The sequence below is a fragment of the Anas acuta genome, chromosome 5 (assembly GCF_963932015.1).
Source record: "Anas acuta chromosome 5, bAnaAcu1.1, whole genome shotgun sequence".
Lineage (NCBI taxonomy): Eukaryota > Metazoa > Chordata > Aves > Anseriformes > Anatidae > Anas > Anas acuta.
Window position 1 is genome coordinate 52,235,612 of NC_088983.1, and position 15,718 is coordinate 52,251,329.

The following is a 15,718-nucleotide window of genomic DNA, read 5'->3' on the forward strand; positions in this document are numbered from 1 at the left end:
TCCCTTTCTGCAAGGCACACCTCACCTTGCATCCCCTGTCCCACAGCCCGGGCATACACCGGTAGGGCTGTGTCTCTAACACGAATTCAGTTAGAATAGAGCTGGGTTTTCCAGTTTTTCTCCTCTCCCCAGATCACTGCAGGCCCCACACAGGTTCACAGACTGACCACTTTGTTCTTGTGATGTTTCACTGAACCTTCAGTGCCAGCACACCCTCACATAGGCCAAACACCGCTGGTCCCTGAAGGCTCACCTGGCTCTCTCATGGGATATCTATGGTCTCTGAATACCTAGATATAGTCTTCACGTCTCACTTTTCATCAGGGAAATCAGAAACATTTGCTGCTCTGGGCCAGGAGCACTGAATCATCACCATCCAATCATGCCATGGTGGCACAGGTGTGATTTCACCCCCCCTGCTTGAAGGCAGGCCGACCTTACTCTTAAATTCACATTCAATGCTAGGCTAAAACTACCAAGGCATGGAGAAAATCGCTCTGTAGATTCAACCTCTGCTATGTTGCTTAGCTCAAGACATCAGGTCCATTGGGCAAGTGGTATCTCATAAATTAGATGTTATGGTCACGACTTTCACAGGTGGAGGAATCTATCAGCTCATATCAATTCTTGTATTCTGACATAAATTACAGAAGGTATCCACAGCACACGGTAAAACTAATGGTAGTTTTACACCTAGACCCTGGTCCTTCACTTTTTCACTCTTCTCTTCAAGAGAAATTTAGTTAGCAGACTAACTCTGTAGGGAAAGGCTGTTAAATATGCTGGCAAAACAGTATTAATCAAACATGTCTTTACCGTGAGCTGGAGAACATCTGCCCAGTGAATAGTATTTGGGACTTTCTGACTCGTTTTTAAAAAGTGCACCAGCCTGTGATCCCATGGGCTTGAAATGTGAACCTGCTGTATCTAGAGGGGTTAAGCCACATCTTTTTGTCTGGTATGCATTTTCCCATCTTCCTTCCCAGCAGAATTTCCTACAGTAGGCTTAGTGCACTGAATACCCAGGCTGGATTTTTTACCTAATATAAGCTGACATGGCCTCATCATGGTGGTTTCTACAAGGTATTTTACTCTGCAGTATTTGCCTCAATTCAGAAAAGGAGAAATTGAATGACACTTAAAATGGGCAGTGCTGATCAGAAGGAGGGATGCACGGCCTTAGGTTGGCCATGTTCCAACACTGAGAATCAACAAAACTCGCACAACAGGAGACAGTCCAGAGATATGTCCACCTGATTTCTTTTTCTTTCTTTCTTTTTTTTTTTTTTTTTATATACAACACGTGGCACTGCAAAATGTTGGAAGGTGTATAGTGGTTCCTCTTCAAGGCCTCAAGCAACATGAAGGAAATGCATTCTCTAAAAACCTTAAATTGACCCAGCGGACTGACAGTCAGTTCCAAGAAACTCAGCATTTTATTCTGTATTATTATTATATATATTTTTTTTTTACTAGGTTAATATGCTTTTTATAAGGAGAATGGGAATAACAGTTCACTTTGGATGACCGGCATGATTTACTTCAACTGCATCAGCACTCCTCCAGCTCATGTTCAAGGCAGCTCTTGGGTGATATTTCCATGAAGGCAATGGAGTTGTGTGATGCCATTTAAACAAAACAGAAAGCTGAAATACGATTTTTTTATATTTCTTGAGGGACAAGAAGAGATTTGTTTTGAAAACCTTGAGTCGCCTTAAATCCATAAATGTATTCTACCTCGGGACAAGCAGTGAGGATGAGATCACTGAGCTGCACAGATTAACGGAGACCTCACAGATACCCCAGAAACCAGGGTATCCAATTCCCCAGGATCACCACTGTGGGGTTACCTGGGGTGCAGCCCTGGCAGGCTGAGGCAGCGCCCAGGAAACCTGCTGCCAGGAGCGTCAGGGACCATTTGGTAGTGTCCTCTCAGATGCTCAGCCCTGACAGCCACTGCACATCTGGACACAGCAGCTGCTGGGCCTGCCAGGCACTGCTTGTTTTGTTAGCAGAAGCTGGCCTGAGCTTGCTAAGCTGATCCTTTTAGACTGTCCTCCTTTGAGATCCCTAAATAATCACAGTAGCGGAAAAAAAAGAAAAAAAAAAAAGTATGTTTTTGACTGGGGCTGCAAGACTGTGTCCCTGCACCCTGAGTTGCAGATGTGTCCGTGGAGAACTCTTGTCACTGAAGTTATCTGGAAATTATTTTTTTTTTTTCCACTGGAAAACAAAAATCTCCAGCAAAGCTAAATTCAGCACCATTGCTATTCGGATCTACTGAGGATACACCAAGCTGACTCCTTACAGAACCACAGGTCAATTCGAGGTCTTTGTAGTGATTTTTAACATTCTGGAGAGATTCTTCTAGATAAGAGAGCAAAACGCCACATTGAGCTGGGACGTCTCTCTACAGCAGTGGCTGCTCATGGTATTAAATTAGTGCAGTGCAAAGAGGTATCCGAGCTGAAGGGTGCAAGAATATGCAACAGTTCTGACAAATGTTCAGAAAACTCATTTCTCCAGCCCATATTTCTAGTAAAAGAACTCATGCACATACATGTTGCTAATACTGGCACAGAGACCTTAAATACATTTTTCTACCTGCTAAAAGGATATATGCATATATACATATATTTGGAGCTGTCCAGGAAACATGCTTCCAGGTCTGTGAGGAAAGATGAGTTTTGGGAATTGCCTCCTTCATTTATTCATGTGAAACTCTGGTATTTCATACCTTTGGGAGGGTATGTTTCCAACGGGAAATATTCTCCCTGGCCTCCTAAGCCCACATTATATTGGCTCATACAATACAGACAGCAAGTTGTCCTAATTTTTGTGTGCACGGGCCCAGTCTGGCCTGCACTAAAGTCAATAAAAGTTTTGCTGTTCAGCTCATTGGCAGCAGGATTAGACTTTCTGTTTATATTACTTTTTTTATCTGTGATTTAGTTTTTCTGCCAAGGTCTATAACCATTGATGTCAAATGGTGATAGGGAAGGCAAGAGGAGAGGGAGACACAATTATTTTTTTTTGTTTTTGTTTTTTGTTTTTACTTGAAATATTATATATCGAACATTTAAGCATGTTACTAGTTGTGTACAAAATGTACAGTTCATTATATGAATGCCTACCTTCCTAGATTAGAATAACTCAATGAAGTTACTCTGTACTTCAATCTTGTACAGGAGCTCTTAAAGGTATTTGTACACCTTGAACCCTTCAGGTAATATTCAAATGTCTGAAGAGCCAAGAGCAGGAATATGCCCATCAGCTGATCTTAGAAAACTCGGTAAGGAATAGTCTAAAGTCAAAGTTAACTTTCTTTTCTCTCTCTCTCTCAGTCTGTGCCTCATATAGGCCATAAACCAATATCCTCTATTCTCCAGAAGCAGCAGGAGCAGTGGCTAGTAGCATAAATATGCAGATATAAAAATTTGAGCTCATTCAGGCATAACTGACCTAAAAGAAAATGAAGACAAAACTAAAAATTTAGTTACGCAGCTAAGAAACAAATAATGCCTTTCCCTAACAACTAAGGGCACCTTTCTTTCTCTCTGATTAGAAATCCTCGGGAGATTCAGGTTTCAAGTGGGGTTAAAAGCTTTATGACTTGTTTAAGCCAACGCATGTGAACCCAAAGGCTATTTTTGTCTGGGAGTGTATCCTTGGCACACAGAGCATCTGTAAACAGGCAGCTACACTGTCCCCTCTGTGCTGCTGCCCAGATGGTACGTGAGCATCCTTTCTGTGCCGCGCTGGAGGGGGCGGCCAGAAGGGCATCTTGGCACTGCATGTGAGTGGCACAGGCAAAGACCACCATGGCCAAGGGCTCCAGAAGGCACTGTGAGGACGCTGTGGCCTGGTGGGGGCAACCGAGCTCCCCCTGTGCTGTGCTGTGCTGCAGGGGAAGGAAGGCAAGCTGCCTAAGGGTGGCCTCTGGCTCTCAGTCCAAGTGGGAAAACATCACGGCTGGTACTGGGCTGGAGCACAGACACGTCTCGCCTCCCCAGATCATTGACAGACAGATGCTCTTACTGAAAAATCGAGGGACAACCCCAATTTTCTCTAACAAAGTGAGAGACTTGCAGGCACAGGAATTTCTTGTGGGTTTGGATCATTGATGCAGAATATTATGGGGAAAGTATCCTTGCTATGTCCCCTCTCCAGCACGTACGGTTACACAGAGCTGCTCCCAGTTGCCCAGACTGGGCTCTCAGTTACACAGAGGTAAATCTAGGGTAAATCCACAAGACTCCAAGAATAAACAATACGAAGCCTGGGACTGAAAGAGAAGATTCAGGGAGCTATAGACTGGGTAGTCTGATATCAGTCATGGATTAAACACTGCAACAGCTATGGCGAATTGCATGGACAGAAGTCTATTGCTGGTACGTGGCTTCACAGGAATCGCCTTGTAAGAGGAACTGCTTGTCTTTTCCAAACACAAATACAGGCCTACTTGACAAATGTAAATTACATCCAACCTGGCTACTAGTATTCCTTTACGGTGTCTCTTTTAACACTTCTGGGCTAAAATCTCATACTATGTGGAATTAAAATGTATTTTTTTTTAAAACAAAAATAATTTTGTGCATGTATTTTAAGGCAAAAGCAACACCAGTAGCAACACTGCATATTTCTGAGGATGGATATTACAAAACTCTCGGTAAGACCACTGCCCAAACGTCACCCCCAGCTCTGCTTTCCTCTGGCTGCAGCATTGCCGAAGGAATTTGCAGATAATTTTGTCAAGGCGAGGGGTCAGCAAGGAAATCTTAGAGCAGGAGGCCGTACACGACTGAGTCATCGTCTTGGAGAGAAAATTTGGGGATCCCCAGCTGCAGATTTTTGCAAACAGAAACGTCTGTGCCCATGCAGCTTCTCCACCCTGCAACCAAAAATGCGTCGTAAGGTGCAGTGGTTGGGAGCTGGAGCTGAACAAACTCAACCCTGGAGCAAGGTGTCCTTTTGTAGCTGCTGAAGGCAGCCCTGCCTCTCATGGGGGAAGAGGGCTGTCCTGTCACTTGGAGACTAAGCCCAGCCGGGGCAGCTTTTTGAAGCACGGGCTCTATCCCAGCTCCGGGGAAGCCCTGCTGCCTGTGTAATGCAGGAAGCCGGCAGGAGGATCGCAGCCGTCCCCTCTGGTCTCAGAGCCTGTGAATAAAGGAGTGGAGGCGCTTTGCTTTCGCAGTGGCATGTGGTGATACGAAAGCTCCTTGGTCATTTAAGCATTTTGGGGTCTTTATTTTATAGGCAGGGATAATGTCTAAATACACATTATTTTTTTAACACCACCACCCCCTCTTGTGCTTTGTAGAGTCCCAAGCTACAGTTGCAGAGCTGTGGTCAGGATAAAAGCCGGCAGACCAGCCATAAATCAGCCAGAACCGAGTTCCTTAACCTTTCATATTAACCTCTTGCATTGACTTGAGTTAGGTGCTACGCTCTGCTGTTATAAATCATCCTGCAGTGAATTTATGAGCTTCAGCACAATAAAGGGTTTTTTCTTTATCCCCCCCCCCAACCCCTTTCTCTTAGTGCATTTTAGAAATTACGCAGGAAAGGCCTAATGACTGGGATCTGTGAATATTGCTAACTCTCTTTCCCTACCAAAGGGATCTGGCAGGAAGATGTGGGGGTTGGGAGTGGGGGGAGCGACTCTTTATTTTACTGACTGGTGACACGATCAGGAAAGCCTGTTCTAAAAACTCCAAGAAACCATTAGCCGCTCTTTCGAATAGAAAAAGAAAAAAAAAAAAAGGGAAAAAGGAAAAAAAAAAAAGAATCTATTAACGAAACCCGTTTGGGGGTTAAGACAGCAATCTATTCCCTTGGATTCAGTCATCACCCCACTGATTTCCCCAAACTCTTTGGTGCGTAAGGACGGTGGATTTCGCCCCATGGCCCCCGGGCCTGCGTGTCAGAGCCCTCCAGAGGTCTGGGAGTATTTTGAGGTGCTTACACAGCGCTGAGGTATGCGGCTCACACCTGTGTCCTGGCACCTTTCGGTCTGCCTGCATGCCGCATTTCCATCGTGCTGGTGGCTGCAGCCTCTGACCGAGCACTAAGAAGTTCAGTGTCACTACCGCCGAGCAAGCCCCTACCTCCAGCTCTGACAAGGCAATTAGCGCTGATGAGCGTCGCATCTCTGGCATGGCCAAGACCTTCTTGGCATTGCCAAAAGGGGCTCTGTGGCCAAAGGCAGCTGCTCTCCCATGCAGCCCTGTTGCCACGGGGCCTACAGCATGGCCGGGAGGCCTGGAGCACCGTGGGCCCTCTTGGCGCTACCTCAGTGACATTTGACACAGCATATATTTTTTGTATTTATTAGTGCAGCTGGTGCTCCCAAATATCGGGGCCGGGGACCAGCAGGCAGCGCGGGGTGGCAGCAGGGTGGCTCCTGGTGGCCACGCTCCCTGGGGCTTTGTTCCCCCTGCCTGGCAGCAGCGCAGCTGTTCCCCGTCTAACCCAGCCGGCCTCAGGGAGCAAAGCAAACCCTCTGCAGCAAAAATAAAAAAAAAAAGAGCAGGTTTTCTGGGATGAGGATCTGCATAGTTTTGTGCTTTTTTTTTTTTTATTTTTTTTTTTTATGGTATGCAAAAAAAAAAAAAATTAAGAGGTTTTGGCTGAAAGTTTTTCTGGTGTTTTCTCTCTCTCCTGCCCCTCGACCCGACTCCCCGGGTCTGTCCATGAACTTGCTGCTGTCTGTCGCAGGCACTGAGGGAGCGCTCACAGCATGTGCCCTCTCGCTCCTTGTGGGACGTGCGGCATGGCCACGGCCAGCTGTGTCCCAGCCCCTCGCCCTGTATGGGGCTCCGCACGCCTCTGTGGGCTCCATCAGATCCAGCGGGTAGGGATAGACTGGTAAGGGTGGATAAACATCCCCGCTGCCCCGCTGTACGGAGGCGGTGGGTATTATCTCCCTTCAAGGAGCATCCACCACCCTGCATCTCCTCCTGCCCATCTTGCCCCCTTTTTCCTCCCAGTTTTCCCACAGCTCTCAGACTCCTCTCAGAGATCTGCAAGGATGGGGCTGTGCAGGGCAGTGATACTCCAGTGCCTCCCCAGCACCCGTGGCTCAGCAGGGCTGCAGCCTCGCAGGGATTTCATCTGGCTTCACGTTTGCTCGGTGCAGAAGAGCGACCGTCCCCCAGGACACCAAGCCCGCAGGGGCACCCCCGGATCCCTCCCCGGCAATGCGGAAAATGGCTGTCGCGTCCCAGGGAAGCAGGCAGCAGACAAAAGGCCTGGCTGCGCCGGCCAGACAATGTGAGGGGATATTTCCAGTTACGAGTTTGTTTACCTTATAGAAAAGTTAATTGGCTCCTTTTGATCTTCCAGTGAAAACCACAAAGGAAATTTTGTTAAAGCAGGAGTAAACTCAAGCCTGCAAGTCACTTTCCCAACTCTAGATATTCATTAAAACAATTGTTTGATTCTTAATTTAAAGAAAACATTAATTTCTCCCCCCCCTCGCTTATTATTAAGAGCCCTCTATGTCCTTAGGCTAAAGTGCTCTCTCCACAAATAATCTTCCTGCCAGCTGCCAGCTTGGTGCAGTTTCTAACCTGTCTTTAGAATACACGTATACATCTATGTGTGTGTGTGTGTGTGTGTGTGTATGGCAAGAGCTGTGTTTATAGTTCTGTTGTTTTTAAAAACTGACAAATAGGTCATTCAAAATTAATAGAAATCCTGTCACTCTGAAGAAAAATCAGGGTAAGTTTAGAGAATGCTACCTAATTTTTAAAATTATGAGTTTTCACAGTATGCTGAAATTAAAACAACTTTTAATTCCAATTTTGATACAGTTAAGATGAAGATGTCATAAGAAAATATTTTTTCTTTTTTTTTTTTTTTTTTTTAAAGTTGATTTAATTAGCAGAGCTATATTAGGAAAGTAAGCAATGCAATCTATTTATGGATAGATATATCTCTGTATAATAATAGATAATAAAAATAAAGAGAACCACAAGGCAAAAATAGATTATTCTTTTTCTCAAGCCTCTTCTAGTAATTTCTCGGGGGCAGTAGACAGCAGATCTTTGCTGCTGGTATTATTTTTGTTTCAAACAAAAGTATTCCCTCCTCCTCCTTTTTATGAAATTTCTGTCTATTTTTATGAAGAGAGTAGAGGACAAAAAAAAAAAAAAAAGTCACCCAGCGGCACCCCCTCCACATACACGCATTTTGAACAATATTGCAGAGCAGCAAAATGTAGTGATTTAGGATTTAGTGAAAATATGGCTTGTGACAAACAATGGCACAACACAAACAAACAAATAAGATCTGACCTCATGCTCAGAGGAATTAAAAAAAATATATTAAAACAGATAAAAATCTGAAGGGACGATTTCAGAGAAAGTTTGTGTGCTGAACTCACAAGCCCTGACTGTGAACCAGCACGGCTCCAAGGCAGGGAGTTAATGGGGAAGGTCCCTGAACCATTTTCTTGTTCTCATTGCAAAACTGAGCTATACCTGGTGCCCAGCGATCTTTTTCTGCTTGTATATACATGGGGACAGAGCAACATGCATTTGGTTCTCCTTGTCTATATACAAATTTTCATACAAACACAAACTCTTGCTAGGGCATAAATACTCAGAAGACAAAAAAATAAATTAACATGCAGCAAAGAGATTACCCGGTGATTATCAGAGCAGAATAAAGCAGACTCATTCTGTAATGAGAATGAATGCTGCGCGTAATTACAACATTATGGTTGAGACATTTAATTTTAATTTTAAAAGGCTACATAATTATTGACCAAAATGTGACAAGTAAGCGCAGCACTAATATGTACCATATTAAACAGAGTTTTATAGTTTTCTTGTTATGTTTTTCAGTGGTAATTTTTGAATCAACAAATGGGACATATCAGCCATTCAAAAATAAATTACAATATTTCTTTTCCTTCTTTCAGCCTACATTTGTAAGAAATAAAGTGCAGCCAAAATCTAGCTTTAAATTATTAAGACAACTAAAACAGATCTAACTTTGATATTTTTTGTAGCAGAAACAGACTCTTCAGAAAACATCCTGGAAGATGTTACAATTCTTATAAAAATTTTTATACTGTGCTTGGCATTTCCAGTTGCCTTACATTAGTGTCTTTTTCCAACCGTGAATATTTCTCTTTTTCAGTCAGCATAAAGATACTCACAAACTATTATGTTGTGCAAAATAAAGACAATGCGATGTTTTTGACTGGCAAAATGGAAAGGTATTTTTTTTTTTTTTAAGCAAAGAAATCATAATAAGAATGCATAAATGCGAATGCTGTCTAATAAGAAACAAAGCCTACTAGACTGTTGTTCTGTTTAAAATGAAAGGCAAATAAAACCAGTTGGAGCTCTCCAGTTTTATCCTTTCCAGAATACTATTCTAAACAGCATAATTTTTCACATTTTCCCCACCAGAGACAAATTACTAGAATTTCTAGAATTACTGAGAAATAACTTTTTTTTTTTTTTTTTTTTTTTTTTTTTTTTTTTTTTTTTTTGGTAACAGCAGAAGAAACAAGCAAAATATTTTTTTTTTCTGCAGGTTGGTGACTAAAATGATATAATTCTTACAAGGGTGGGGAGGAGAAAGGGAATGAGAGAGTGTTGAAAAGCGCAATCAGGCAGCAAAACGCAAGTGCCTCGCTGCCAAATCCAGCTCGGTGTTAAAGCAAATAAGTTACTCAGCAAAGAAAGAAAAGTTCGGACCCTACCTTTGTCAGCTGGAAAGTAATGGGAACGCGTTCCAAAAGTAGGTATGACCTGCACTGCCTACCCGGTACGCCTTACCTTAAAATCTATACATTTCTAACCAAAACAGCTTGGAGCAATTCACATAAAACAGACCCAAATGTTACCCATTCCATGTAAAAGATCAGGTTTCTGTCTCAGCTCAGCCTGTGATATCAGGCTGGTGTTTTTTTTAAAATATGTATTCTTATGTTTCCAATCCTCCGACACACTTTTTTCATCTCGGTAAAGTTCTCTTTTTCGGCAAGGGTGTGCGGGAAGGATTTCAAACTTGTCAGGGCTCTCTCTTTTCAGTACAATTAAGCTTTCACTTGATCATTTTGAAGGCCGGAATGATTTGCTGTGGTCACTGGCTCTTTATTATTAATATTGTTGCAGATACATAAAGTTTACTGCGAGCTGTAAATATGTCAGGTTTTGCCGTGGGGTTTGCTAATAAAGAACTCTTAGAGGGGGATTATTGATGGGAAAGATAATCTTTTCAATAAGGGTTCCTGCTTTTTTTCCCAGGGCGGGCGCAGTGCGGGGCACTCCGCACCCAGGGAAGCGCCGGATCTCCGCACTCGTTGCTGCAGGGAACATCGGGCACGGCGCTTCTGCTCCTGCCTTCCTCCCGACCAAGTGCGACTGTCTTTCAGCACGATTTTAAATGCCCTATTAGTTTTATTAATATCCTCGGTGCTATAGTTGTTGCTGTTGCGTTTTTTTTTTTTTTTTTTTTTTTTTCTTTCTTGTTGTTGCTGTTGTTTTTAACAGTTTGCGACCATAAGGAATTGATTGATCATCAAGTGACACTTCCAAGTTATTTCTGTAGGTGTCACCTTGGGTTAGCGCAGCTGTATTAAACATAGCAAATACTTTCATTTATTTCATATTCTGGCCACATAATTTGGCTAATTAGTTCTTTTAAAAATAGTTTTATTATTATTATTATTAAAAAAAAGAGGCAAATATATTTGAACTTCTGCCAGCATTTTTCTTTCTTCTGAAAAATTGTGTTATTGACTATGTATATATTTGGTCGAGTCACAATAAGTGTCCGATCAGTCATTCTTAATTCACTTTGGTATTCACTGTAATAACAATAAACAATTTGGGGCTCATCTGGTGTTAATGTGGCTGTCGTACAGTTGCCCAGAAAAATTCTATGCACATTTACTATTAATTAAATGCATCACTGTGAAGAGAAGAGAAGAGAAGAGAAGAGAAGAGAAGAGAAGAGAAGAGAAGAGAAGAGAAGAGAAGAGAAGAGAAGAGAAGAGAAGAGAAGAGAAGAGAAGAGAAGAGAAGAGAAGAGAAGAGAAGAGAAGAGAAGAGAAGAGAAGAGAAGAGAAGAGAAGAGAAGAGAAGAGAAGAGAAGAGAAGAGAGCACACGTGGAGCCTCGTCTAGTCAGGAGTGCTTTCCTAGCAGACTTACACAGTATTTGGAAGGAGGGGAAATTAATAGTGAAATGTCTGTATCGCTTCAGCAGTTGCGTCAAATCCAAAGCTTAAATTTTACTGTCATCCAGATAAAACGTAGGCAGCACAAGTACCTCTAGATTCTGCAAGCATATGTCTGAAGAACCTCTCTATAAATATACAAAATAATGCCTTCTTTAGGAGAGCAAAGGCTTTGGGGTCCCAGATGTGTACATGCAGGGCCCTGTGCTGGTGGTGTCCCCAGCCCAGTGATCAGGGAGGGAGCCCTGGGTCTCTGTGGTGGGGCAGGAGGGACAGGGTGGCTCAGAAGCACTTGGTGCACCTGCGACCTGTGGTGCCTCTTGCTGCCTCTCTGCCCTGGCAGTCTGTGCCCTTCTCCTTCATGGGGTGCTTGTGGTGTTGGCGAGTGCCCATGGGTACGTGGAGAGGGTGTTGAGGCAGGAGGTGTGCTGGGCACGCTGGGTGGGATGAAGCATGCAGGAAGGGACAGCACGGCTGAGCTTGCCCTGATGGAGAGGGGATGGGGGACTGGGAACGCAGGGAGGGAGGGAGCTCTGCAGGCAAAAAACCCCAAACCTCAGCTGTCATCGGGATAAAATAATGAACGGCTGAAACCTAGGCTGGGTAAAACAACCGTGTTCAGGAAAGCCTGTAAACTCGTGCTTGCTTTTAAGCCGTGCTGGTGTCAAATCAGTGCTGTCCGGAGGAGCGGCAGATTTAAGCACGTACTTAAGAGTTTCCTGGCTTCGTGGCCCAGGACGGAGGAGGCTGGCCGGGTGGCTGCAAGCTGCGGGCAGGGGTTTTCTGCACATGGTCACAGCCACAGCGGAGCAGAGCCGAGCCTGCTCAGAGTCAGATCTTAGTTTTGATGTATAATTGCTAGCAATTCCCATCGAGGTCCAGGAAAGCTGAACAGGGGCCTTGTTTACTTTACCCTTCTTATTTTTTCCCCCGAAGGCAAGCAGCCAGGGTTAGGTTTCAGCTTGGTGGCTGCTTGGGCCAATGACGCAAAGGAACAAGGACTCGTTTGCTCCATTCTGCTGAGCCTGTGATAGTCTCTGGGTACTACAACTTACTCGTAATGTTAATGAAGTCCCTTAACATAAACACTGCTTTTCTAACACACTCCTCGGGGACATGGAAAAATCCCTTGGCTTCAGCTCAGGAAAAGGCTGGGGCAAACAGAGACACATAGTGGGTATAATCCATCAGAGAAAAAAAAAAAAAAAGCGTATTTCCAACTGGTGTAGGTAGTTGTTTAAACATGATCTTTGTCCCTCTCCTCTTTGCTGCCAGCATCAACCCTTGCAGGCAGCAATGCATTAAGCTGATGCAACAGGTTGGCTTCTTCTCACTGCCTGCCTTTTTCTGGTGGTGGCTTTGGCTGCTGAAGCAGTGCAGCACTGGGATGCCAACTGCTTTGACAGACAGAAATTGTCTGCTGTTGTCTCAGAGCACATGCGGTTTTTAGTGGAGTGAACCTGAACTGCTTCTTCGAATGGTAAATTGCACAGAAAAGGGAGTTCTGAAAGGACCAGATTGAGTAGTGGGTTGTTTCAGATGAAAGAACTGGATGGAAAAAAAAAAATAAAAACAGGATTTTTTTAACCTGTTTTTGCAATTATATATTTCAGTTTAGAAGTGTAAAACTAGAATGTAGTTAAACAAAAAGACACAAGTTAAAAAATGAAAGTGGGTGAAAAATAAATTAAATAGCTCCCAGTCACTTTGACTTTGAGGAAGCCTTTGGAGCTGGAACATAACAAAAGATGGTCAGCTTTTCCATTGTTCCCTCAAAATCTAAAAAAAAAATAAATAAAATTAACTTGACACCAAGTGATCAATTCTAGCTTAGCCCAAATTTCAGTTTGGCATCTGAACTAAAAATCCCGTTACTTGAGCAGTGCTAGTGCTGAGCTAAATGGTTTGGCCAGACCTAGTCAGACCCGGGATTCACTCCTCCAAACAAAACTCTTCCTGACATTTGGTGTGTCAGACTTATTTCTCATGCTCACGAATAACAGCCTTTCCCTGGTCCAGCTACTGGCATCTGTCAAAGCAGAAAATACCTCTTCTTCTGCACATCAGCCATGGCTGAGGCATGTGTTCCACAGGGCACCTCCAGAGGTGTCTGCTTCTCTCCATCAACCAGACAGGGAGTGTGCAGGGGGCACCCAGAATCACAAAATCACCGAATGGCTGAGGCTGGCAGGGATCTCTGGTCCATCTGGTCCAGCCCCTGCTCAAGCAGGGCCACCTGGAGCAGGCTGCCCAGGGCCGTAGAGCGCTGCTTTCTTCACAACAGTGACAAGTTTCGTGCCTCCTGGGAAGATGAGTTGTGAAATTTATCCTTTCACCAGAATCTGCATGAAATTGGTGCATTTTCCCCCCGAGAAAGCCCCTGGAACTGATAGCCACGGACCAAAAAGGCCATGAAATTCTCAAGTTTGCTGCAGTGTGTTGGTCTTCCCCTTCAGAGCCAGTGTGCACAGTGCCTCTCTGTGTGGTTTGCAGCCTGGCACCAAGGAAAATAGACATATTCTGATCAGCCTGAGCTGTGTGCTTCTAGTACATTTGGCAAGAGAATTACAAATGACTTATTTTTGAAACAATAGGATCAGGCAGATAGCTGTTGAAGAAAGTGAAGAAAGATGCACCAAACTGCTGCAAAACTCGATGGGTCTACAATCAATCACCTTCTACTCAGTTCCCTTCACTGGAGAAAGAATTAAAATAAATAAATAAATAAATAAAAAGGAAAAAAGAAAAAAAAGATGGTAATTCAGAAAGAGAAAATAGAGGACCAAATAATAGTTTTAATGTTTTTTCTCTTCCCCTTCAGGAGAGATGAGAGATAGAGGACAAAGGAGGAAAGGTTTAACTGGAACTCAGGTACAGTTTTGATATCTGTGCCTTTTTTCCTTATAAACATTTCTTAATAAATTCAGGGATAATTAATTATCCTTCTTGCATCCTTCCAAAGATCTGATTTTGAATTCCTCCTGTGGTGAAAGCCCTCAAGCTGACACTGGGTGCTTTCTGGAGGCAATGATAAGCATCAGAGTGAAGCAGGGTACCAGTCTGTTTTTTTTCCCTGGGCTCTGAGGTGCTTCTACTTGTTTGCCTTCTTTGTGACTGTAGGAATCCTCGTGCTAGATCTAATGAACTAGCTGGATGAACAGACTGGGTGGTGGCCATTGCCCACTGCTTCATAAGAAACTGGGAAAAAGTAATTTATGGACAATTTTTGGGCTAACTTTCTAAAGAGATTTTTTTTTTTTTTCCTCCAGACCTCAGGCAATTGCAATTTGGCCTGTCTTGAAGCATGCTGTCCCTTATTGTTAATTACCTTAGAGCCATCTGGATATTCTTATTATGAATTTAAATCTCCTCTTTCGAAGGGTGTAGATAATACTAGGTATTGGAATGGGCGGCAGGATCCCACCAAAGTGTCCAAATTGTACTTATCTGCAGAGAACGCTTTATCAGAGGTAAAAACAGGAGCCATTATAATTTCAAACAAAAGCTGATTGATCTATCTACAGTGTACTTGAATTTCAAGCCTTGTGCAGCTCCAAGTGGAAGGCATTGCTTAATGTTGGTATTTCACAAATTCCCTCACTTTGAGCTGAAGAAGCCACCTCTTCACCCTTTGGTGGAAGAACACAGATGCATTTTTTAAAGCCTCAGTTGACTAGAGAAAGCCAGATCATGGCATGAGGGATCACGAGCCAAACACACTGGAACATTTTGTTCTCAAAACACCGCGTAGGTTTCCACGGTCATGTTTGCTGCCCTGCAGTGTTGGCTGCAACGCATTTTCCCACGTGGGGAGGCCAGCACTTGAAAATCAGTAACCTTGGTTTTCCTTGCCACTCTGACCATGGATCTCTCTGACAGCAGGACTTCTTGCTTCAGTCACGGGCTCTGTATCCACGGTGGTCACCAGTCCAGCTCTGCAGCTGGTAGTCTAATGCAACTGCTTCCCTGCACGTACCTAGGAAATAAATGGTTATGCTCGAGGTATGCAGTGAATGCATAGGGATGTACGCAGACAGGTAGCCTGGAAGAGCAGAACACAAGCCAGCTGACTGTGAGTAAGGTAGTGCTGAAACTCCCAAACCTGGCAAAGGAAGGCTCTTTGCATCAGCACCCAAGCAACACACCCCTGACACGGGATGACCTTCCCCTCTGTAGGTCTTTGGAGAAGATGCCAGGGAAAAAGGCAGAAGCTGCTGGTATTTGAGACAGTCATGCTTTTTTTCCGCACTTTTGGGCCTCACTCCCACGCTGATGTCTCTACAGACCTTAGCCCAGCATCTTTGGGCAAACCTTCTATCATCTGCTGGATTTTCAGCTGTTTGAGCTTCCTTATGATGTGGGTGATTGTTTTTCAGATAAGACACATAGTGTAGGATGGGTATATTATTACTGTGTCATTTCACCTCTGATCATTTCATTAAAAAGCTTTTACAGCTCCATCACAAGCTTTTAGGTCATGGGTTAAAACAGGAGGATAATACGTCCTGGCTTGTGGAACA